We start from the raw sequence: 9922 nt of genomic DNA, 5'->3' as shown, positions 1-9922 counted from the left end.
GGTGGGGCGGTACAGTCCCATGGGTGGGGGGGAAGTTTTGCAGCTGGCCGGGAGCAGAGTGGGGTTTACAGCTGGCCAGGCACGTAGCACGGATGCTGCTGCCGACCACCCTGCTCCTGGCTGGCTGCAAACATCCACCCTGCTCCTGTGGGATGCTCCACTGCCTGAGTTCACCAGCTGAAGCAGTGGCAGTGGCAAGGAGTGTGGGGCCCCTGCCAGTGCCCAAGGCCAGGGCCAACAGGGGCTTGCACCCAGGGTGGCGCAGCAGGAGTGCGGGGCCCGAGGCCAGGGTCAGCAGGGGCCCATGCCCAGAGCGGGGCAGCAGGAGTGCCGGTGCCCAGGCTGGCACATAGGGCTGGCAAGTCAGCTGGTAGAAGTGGCGGCAGTGAGAAGCGGTGGATGGGGGGGGACGGGCATCAGCGCAGAGCCTGCATTGGTGCCCGGGGCCAGGGGCCCAGGTGAGGCAGCAGGAATGCAGGCCCAGGCTGGCACGTGGGACTGGAGCAGCCAGCAGGCTAATGGGGAGAGGTGGTGGCGGCGAGAAGTGGCAGCAAGTGGCGGTAACCAATTACATATATTTACATTCATTCCTATGGGCAAATGGGTTTCACTTAGTGCGATTTCGCTTAGCACTCAGTTTTTCTGGAACCAATTAAGAGCGCTAAGCGGGGGTTGCCTATAGTTACAGAAGAGGTCTCAAAGACTCATTGGAGTAAGCATTTGCAGTTTGATAACCAGTTTTCAGTGATCCAGTATTCCTATATTATGGTAAGTCCATACATGCAAAAATAAGGAAAATATTGGCAAAGCTGCCCATTGTTTCCTGAAGTGTAGTCTAAGAAATTTTGCTCAAAGAAATTGACCTGCTGGTAGTTTACCAATAAAAAATTTCTCCAGTAAACTGTATTTAGAATCATCACATGTACAGTTTTCTTAGACCACTGTTCTCAAACTTTTTTAGACTCAAGGCACCCCTTGATATATTCAAGGCACCCCTTGTCAGAAGCAATTCACCTGTCATTAGACCCAAAGCACCCCTCAGCAAATGCTAGCTCATAGTTGTCACTCATTGTTTACGACATAAAAATAAAAAGCAATTATTCTATTGCAAAGAACTCAGAAAGTTTACAACAGGTCAAAATGTTTGTAACATTACGGTATGCATATTTGAAACTTCTCAGTTTATCCTGTGAATTGTTTGCACACCTAACAATGCTAATATTGTGTGGCACCCCATACCACCCTTGACAAAATGCCAAGGCACCCCAGAGTGCCATGGCACCCTGGTTGAGGATCATTCTCTTAAATGTTTGGCTAAATTTGTTTGTAACTCACTGAAAATGAGTGCTATCTCATTTGCCTGTGCAGTTCATTTATAAGTGTCCTAAATTATTAACCTGGATGGAGATAAGCCTCAGAGAATTTTCTTCTGTGGCATGCTACAAAGACAAATGTGAACTACTGAATGTTTGACTTACCTTAATATGAAAGGGAAAGGAGAATGTTATGCAAAGAAACAAATAGCTAACTTGTAGAAACCTAGAAACTAGTTAATACCTTGTAACAAGTCTGAAATAAAGATGTTCAACCAAGAAAATGACATTAAGCAGCACTAGCTACAGCAGAAAAGAGCAGCTTGTCAGAATCATGTGAATGTTGTAGTGACATATAGACAATAAAATGGGATGACACAGGCTCTTCTCGGTGGGAGTGTTTTCTCTTTCTGTCTCTTGGGAGTTTCACTGCACTCCCTTTGTAGGAAACCTTTCCACTAAAAGTGGCAGCAAGCCCTTCAGAGGTCTTATTAAAATTCTTCCTCTGTGCTGTAAAGTATGTTGTATAAGGCAGATGACAGTACCCTAACAGTTAATGCTGTATAGTGTAAAGGGAAGTAGCAGAGGTAGTCATACCAGCTACTGACATATTCTGGTAAAACTGCACAGTTGGCATCTTGGAACAGGAAATTAATCAGGAGGGAGAATCAGCTCATAATCCCGTGTCCAGCAAGTATCTAAAGTTGTTATTTATTATTTGCAGTACATAGCACCAAATGTGTGTTTCACAGACAAAGATGAGGGCAAGGTCTTTGCCCTGGAGAACTTACAATTTATGCAACTGACCCTGCAAGATGCTAAGGGTCTCCTGGGAACAGCTAAGCAACTTCAGCTCTCACTGAACATAATCTTGGCACATCTCAGGCCTCTCTTACCTTTTGACCCCTAGGGTGTTCATCTTGAAAGGAGGGTGAGAAAGATTTGGCTCTTGGCATATGATCATAGACAAGTAAAAGTCCTTTATCTCCCTCCACTTCAAGTTTTTACAGCCATATGCTGGTAATACTTACCAACCGTACAGGAGAGCTCTGGAAAGTCATCTTTTGTGGAGGGTTCTGAAACATCATGGATTGAAGTTCCACAAATAAGCAGACAACACCTAGATCCCAGACACTCCTACATCCCAGCTGTCTCCAGAATAGCACAGCTTTGAAGGACAACTGGTGAAAGCTGAACCAAAGCCAAATGAAGTAGAATAGGAAGAAGGTTTGCAGGACTGTCCAAAATCATAACCCCACCTACAACTGGCTGTCAGTATTGCATTCATCAAGAAGACACAATCTTGAGGGTCCTTCCATATTCTTCACTCTTCCTAAATGCACAAAAAGAGCGACCTGCAAAAAACCCCACCTCCTCCAGGTAGCTAGATGATTATACCTAAAAGGCCCCTGTCTCCACACATTTCTGACCTCCTGCCTTAGTGACCTCAGAAAAACAGGTGGTGCACAGTGTGACAGGCAACTGGCTAAGCAACATAGGTCAATGAAAGCACTTGTCCTCAGCAGTCTCTGCATGTTGTATTGAATCTCCCAACCCAAGCAATTTCGGGCTGATCATTATGGGTTCAATCCAGAAAAATGCTGAGTGCTCTGGCCCTGATTCAGCAGGTCACTTAAGAATATGCTAAGCCAACGTTTGGTGTGCTAGGTAGGCCTGGAACACTCAGTACCCTGCAGGCCCAAGCACCTAAATCCTAAATGGCACATATCAAAGCTAGCCCTGAGACTACCATTCTCCTTTGTTACCAGGACCTGCTCAAAATAATTGCAATTATCAGGAACAATGGAACTGTCAAGTGATGAGAAGGAGACTTTTGAGTGCAGGGGCAGAGATTGCTCAATGGCTGGTTTATAGTTACCAGAAAAAAATAGAATAATTATTGAATCTCACTATCTTTGGAAGACAATGTACAAGAATGCTAGCACTGAACAGATGAGGAACAAATAGGGAAAGACTAACATACAAAAATTACTATGCCAATGGAGATAGGTTTGGGGAAGGAAAAGAAGGGACCTCTCACAACTGACTCTTGGAGAAGGTGGAGAATAGTTCAGATGCCACTGTGATTAGCCTGGAAAAGACAGGTGGGTAGGTATGCAAGAGGAAGGATTGTTGTGAGTGATATCTTTTAGCAGACCAGCTATAGAAGACAGAGCATCTGAGGCCATCAGATGCAGCCCCTGGTTGCACTGGGTAGTTAGGTACAAAGAAATTAGCTATGGTTCCTGGACTGTCAGATTTTCTTTATGCTCCCTAGCACAGTTTTTAGCTAATGATCAAAAACCTTTCTTGCTTTATGGCAACAATTCAAAATCAGGACTAATCCAATAAAATTTCTCATGTGTCTTAGTCATAGGAGCATAGACTGTTCACGAGTAAACGCTGAAGAAATGGGCCTTAAATACTGGACATGAAAATATGTTTTTCTTTATAACTATTTAATGGCCACTGTATTAGCAATGGGAGACAAAAACCTCTCATTCTCAGTGTACTCTTAGTCTAGGTAATTTCATGAAAATGTGTATGTACAAAATAAGCAATAATATTTTGCTTTGCTTTTAAATATAAGCCATTTACAACATTTTTACTTCAGAAGCATGTGTGAGGCGAAAATCTGGATTTCAACAAATGTTCAATGTATTAGTTAAACTGGTTGGCATATGCTAGAACCTTTTATAGATCTAAAATTCTAAAGGTTAAATTTGGGCCATTTTCAAGACCTGGTTTTCTTATGGAAAAGTAGTAATATATGGCTATATTAGTGCAACTTCTGAGAAACTGAATTCCTATGTGCAGGAGGATTTTGCCTACAAATTTACAGCACAATGCAGCTCAGGTTTATTACAACCAAATCTAAGACCTGATCCTGCAACCCTTACTTATGCAACTAATCCTTACTTAGGCAAGTAGTCCCAAGAGTTTTAATAGGACCTCCCACATAAGTAAGGACTATTCAAATGGGTAAAGACTACAGGATCAGGCTAAAATCAATACCTTTTCTACAGTTGCTAATCAACACCAATCCTGCTTTCTCAGGCACCAATTCCAATGATAACACCAATTGATATTAACAAGACTACAACACTGCTACATGCGTCCCTAAAAGAAAATTCTGTCAATGCTGCCCATTTAACCAGTATGTACAAGCTACTCTAATTACCTCCCTCTTCTTGCCTCTGACACTAAAATCAGCCAGATGAGCATGCTGCCCTCCTCTCCGAAAAAAACCACAAATCTCCATTCTGGATGCCACAGCCTGAAAAATACTTTAGCTTCTTTTTTTTTTTTTTTTTTACAATTATGATTGGTGATTCTGTGTGCCTTCACTTCTGAATAACTATGTTGAGATGCACTTAAGAAGCCCAGTTCTCCAAGGGCAGGTGCTTGATGCTCTCTGAAAAACAAGGACTTCAAGCTGGGCATAAAAACCCGAGACTCATGTTATCACATTTACAAAGCAATCAGTACCCACAATGGGGGGCCAGAGTTTTGGAAAAAACTCATCACCTCGCATCACCCATTAGTCAAGTTGGTAAGTAATGGTAATAACAGGGAAGATTAACACAAACAGTCCATATAATTAATTTTCTTGCCTTATACTGTGCAACCAACTAACTGCTATATGTCGGCTACAGTGCTATTACAGTTGTTTTGGACATAGGAGCTGACTTTGATTTTTGCCAGGGGGTGCTTTATTATGTGTTCCAATGCTGAGCCCCATGTATACCAGAAGAGGCAGCGTGTTACTTCAACCTGGCTTGCCCACTGTGGCTCATGGGTACTGAGCACCTGCTAATTATTTCGGTGGGTGGGTGCTAGAGCTGGAGCACTCACAGAGCCAGTACCTATGGTTTTGGGGCTATCTTTCCAAATATCTAATCATCATATATTTTCAGTGTGGCTATAGGGGACAGGACTAGGAACAACGGATTCAAGCTGCAGCAGAGAAAATTTTGTTTGGAGATCAGAAGGATCTTTCTGGCTATAAGGGTGGCTAAGCACTGGAACAGCCTACCTAGAAAAATTGTGGAATCTCAATCCCTGGAGGTTTTCAAGAGCAGGCTGAACAGATACTTGGCTGGGATGGTTTAGACACGGGTGATCCTGTCTTGAGAATGTAGCTGGACTAGATGACCTTGTGAGGTCCCTTCCAGCCCTACTTTCCTGTGATCACATTTTTCCATGCATGACTGCCACTGGGAGAAGGGTTCATTTTTCAAATCCTCATTCTCCACAAAATACTGTCCATCACCATCTCTTCTGCAATAGTACATTTTTCTCAAGTCTTATTTTATATACATCTTATTTTATATGCATCTTACATTGCATCTTTTTGGATCTTCTCCTCTTTCATCTGTCCCCAACTCTTGTGGCCTGAATTTGCTTTCCTGTGTATTCTTCAGGAGATATGCCCAGACTGTCTCATTCTGAGTGTCTGTGTTGTAGTCAGAATCAATCAGAAAACTTTTAAAACTGTAGCTATGTATAATCTGAATCTAGAAATACAAGAAAAAATGAAAATGAGTATATAAGAGGCAAGGATTTTTGTGGGTAATATATTTTATTGCACCAACTCCATGGTTGGGATAGACTTAGACAGGCCTTTGAATGCAGAGCATTCTTCCTGGACCATAACTGCTACAATATCCCTTGAACACTGCTTGAGAAAGAGGATTTTGTCTATAGGTTGATTTATTATTATTACTATTTATTATTGCACATTCAAGAACTGAGGACCTAAAGAAAAAGTAGCACCTTTAAGTATGCCACTTCATTACAACCTACTTTTGTCAGGTGCTATGATTGGTCCATTTGACCATAGCATCCAACAAAGTGGGTTTTTGCTTATCAAAGCTCTATGAACCAATTAGTCTCTTCTGCGTGATTTTAGATGAATGTGGATTACAATCATAAGTAATCAAAAGTTCATCTAATAATCAGTGCACAAATAAAAATACATTTTCCTTGCATTAGAAGCTCATTCTTTGAAAATGCCCCTCACTTCAAAACAAACTTTTGTCTATTTACATGGAAAAACTAACTTCATTCAAACAGGCTACCTCTTTGTTCAAACAAGAAAGCAAGTTTTACCCTGAGGAAACAGACCTTTTCAACTCCCATGCAAATGATGTACAAGATGACTCTAACAAAACGGTGACAATCCATAATGTAAACAAAATCCCAGTCCAATTAAAACCAATAAAAGTTTTGTCTCTGACTTGAATTAACCCAGGATTTCACCTTGTATTCCCTGACCAGTTCTATACTCGTATTTGTATTACCCTTTCCGCACAAATTATAACTGTGGGCATATATATATTTGTATTCTCTAGCTATAATATATCTGAAGCAAAGATTAATTTGTTTGGAAGTTAGGTTTAGAAGACTTAATTAACTTACACAGTTTTTGCCATCCTTTGTATGTTAACAATCTTAAAACAAAATAAGAACTTGACCTTAAAGTTTTTATGCCAGGTGATTTTTGAGGGGGGGTTAACTATCACTTATAAAAATCCTGTACTTTTGCTACTGTTTATAACCACTAAGTTCCATTCAGCAACCACCCAAAGTAATGGGTAGCATTAGGAAAATAATGTGAATTATTCTGAATATATTCACAGAAAAGAAATCAAAGAGGGTGAAAATAGTTATGAACACAGTACCTACAAATAAACAAAACCTTAAAAATGCTTGGTTTTGGTGTTTTTTAAACAATGTTAAGCTTGAACATATGTCAGCACATTTAATTTAACAAGGAATTTAGTTATGCTTGATCAACATTTAACAAGAGGAACATTTGGGGAAAATGTTTAGTTACAGTATAACCTTAGTGGTTTGCTGCTCTTGATCACTAAGCAAAGCAAATACAGAATCTGAGGCGATTGTTGGGACAGGTCCATGCAAAATTGTGAAAGATAAATGACTCTCTACCTTTGGGGAAATATGATCGCTATAGCATATGTTAAGATTAACTCACCAGGAAGCAATGAGAAAAAGATATACTTTCAAGGGGCATGATCAACTTGTAATCTGGTCTTTTTTAATCAAAGCAATAGTTAAAACTATTATCTGTATGATTACCTGACATTTATAACAGCAGCTTAAAGACCACCATTGTGCAAGACTATCCCAACAAGCCCTCCTCAAAGAGCTTACAGTTTAATATACTTCGGTACCATATCTGCTCTGGAGTACCTTTGTAAAATGCTGTGCTTATACAGTCATATTTGCCCATTTAAAATATGTTTCCTCCTTTGTTATTGTGTGGAAGACCTACACAAACACAATAGGAAGCTCACAAATGGACTCTCTCAAGGTCATATTACAAAGTAGTAAACGCATCAAGCGCACAAGACACGAAAACTTGAAAAACCAAAAAGGAAGAAAAGGAAGCTATCTTTTTTTCTCCTCTAACCTCATTCAGTAGATTATACATGTTACAGCAGTACATAACTTTACAGGAAGAAATGTGAGTTTTAAATTGATGGGGGTCTCATTAAAACATTTAATGGTGCTTATGAGGACTTTGTCCATGTTTAGCGCAGTAATTTACAAATTGATGAGGAAAGAAAAATGGTCTAAGGACATATCTTTACAGTCAGGATATCTTACTATTATAATGGTAGTGCCCAAAAATGACCATGGAGAGAGCACACATATATAGTAAGAAATAGTCTCTAAGTATTGAAGAGAGAGTAGTATAGTCTTCCATTTTCCAACTGGGAAACTGAGGCATGTAATGATTGTGACTAGCCAAGGTTACTAGGGAAATCCATAGACAAGGAAGGACTTGAGTCTAGTTTACATGCCTTCCCTCTCTCCTGAGAGGTGGGTTCATAAGTAATGTAAAGCGTGACCGGGACACAGATTAAATTACAGATGATCTCAAAGGGTTCATTATCTTTGTACAGGATGGCACGTAACCCACCAAGGAAACCTGTTTAAGAGATAGTAAGTGTGCTCCAGAGAAGGCCAGGCTCCATTACACAATTATGAGTTACCCCAGTGCGCTCTCTTACAATTAAAACATTATCCCAACTCCCTTTTGTCCTCATAAAACTAGAATCTCCATTAGTAACCTCTTACTCTTAGGCTCCCTGTGCATGATCCACAGAGGTCCCCTCACTTTTTAAGCCTCAAACTTTGACAAGGCCACGAAGCTGTGGGTTGGGACTATGGCCCTCTCCCTACCCTCTTTACCTCAAGATAACTGCACTCACCTAATTGCAACCAGTTTTCCTTCAGATGCTGAATGCCTGGGCTCCATCTAAATATTAGCAGAGCAAGCAAAACCACCCTTCCTACCTACATCACCAGGATAATATCCTCCCCCCCCCTTTGCCACATGCACACAGGCTCACTCTCTTTTTTTTTTCTTTCCCATTATCCCTTTAAAGCAGAGCAGGGCTGCTGATTACAAAAGAGGCAGTTTGACTCCAGCAATAGGTCTTCTTCACTAATCCTCACTGTCATGGAAATTCCAGCTGCTACAAGAATAAGAGGCTCAATCCATATTTGCCAGCTCTAATATGAAATCTGTCAGGGCCCAAATTAATGAGTTCCAAATTCCTTACATCACGATAACAGGTTAAGACTGGTCAATTAATTACATAAATCCTTCCCGATTCATTGTGCATTTTCAGGCGAGATTGTGTCTTACATTACTCCATGACATAAGGCCTTTTGGCTCTTGTTGTTCCGCAGAAAGGCCCCCATTTAAGCACAGCCTGCCTGCCACTGCCAAGTGGGAAATGTCACACGTTAGATTTGCACTTTTCTGTAATTGCTTTTGTTAAAGAGAAAAAAAAATTAAATTAAAGAGCTTAGCGCTGTTGTGCCACAGGGAGGAAGGGGGGGCTGGGGCTGGCAGAGTGGGACCCATGGAAAGGTGCTGCCTCAGGCCCTGGCCAGCAACATTTGACCAGCGCGCACTGGGAAAGGGCATCTGGCTAGACTTTTCGCAGCCATCGCTCGCCTTCCCTGGCTGATGTGCCCGCGGGCCTTGGAAGGCTGGCTGGGCTTGAAAGGGAGGGAGTTGGGAAAGAAAAAAAAAAGGAATGGGGGGTGGGAAGCAATAAAACCATTAGGTTTTCTGTGTCTGGTAAATATTCTATAATCTCCGCCTCTTGGGAAAATTCCCATAGAAAACAGAAGGGCCCTGTCACCCACCGCGGAGATTTAGTAGCTTTTTAAGAAGGGTTGGGGAACAGCTTGCTGGAGCTGCTGGCAGAGCTGCAGGGAGAGGAGGGGCGGAGGCGGCGCCGGCAGCGCTGCAGGATGCGCTCCCCGCGCCTCTGACCGCCCTGCGCCGGAGCGCCTCCCGCCGGCAAAGCACCGCGACCCCCCACCGCGCCCGGCCCAAGCGGGGGTTGGGGGGGCAGCAAGACAGAGGCTCTGCTTCCCCGCGCGGGGAGAAATGCTGCGAGCCGCGTCCAGGGGTGGGAACATCTGGCCGGCCCGGGGGCAGCCCGCGCGGCCATGAGGGTCACCGCCGCAAAAAGCGGTCGCGGGCGGCGGGGGCGCCGGGCCGGGGGAAGCGGGGCGGAGGACCCGGCGCGTCCGAGGCGCCAGCTGGCAGGCTGCGGCTC

The 9922-nt window shown here is 42.8% G+C and overlaps 1 long non-coding RNA gene across 1 annotated transcript in view; it reads right to left on the bottom strand.

Annotated features, from left to right (window-relative positions):
- Positions 1–9922, bottom strand: part of LOC109291573 — a 14596-nt gene that overhangs the window by 4026 nt on the left and 648 nt on the right. The window contains exon 2 of the long non-coding RNA XR_002095891.1: positions 5657–5830. This is a non-coding gene — a long non-coding RNA (uncharacterized LOC109291573). The remainder of the gene's footprint in view (positions 1–5656; positions 5831–9922) is intronic.

Source organism: Gavialis gangeticus, unplaced genomic scaffold (genome assembly GCF_001723915.1).
Source record: "Gavialis gangeticus isolate Ggan-Ray unplaced genomic scaffold, GavGan_comp1, whole genome shotgun sequence".
In the NCBI taxonomy this organism is placed as follows: Eukaryota; Metazoa; Chordata; order Crocodylia; family Gavialidae; genus Gavialis; species Gavialis gangeticus.
The sequence above is the reverse complement of the archived record's forward strand: the minus strand, read 5'-3'. Positions and strand labels throughout refer to the sequence as shown.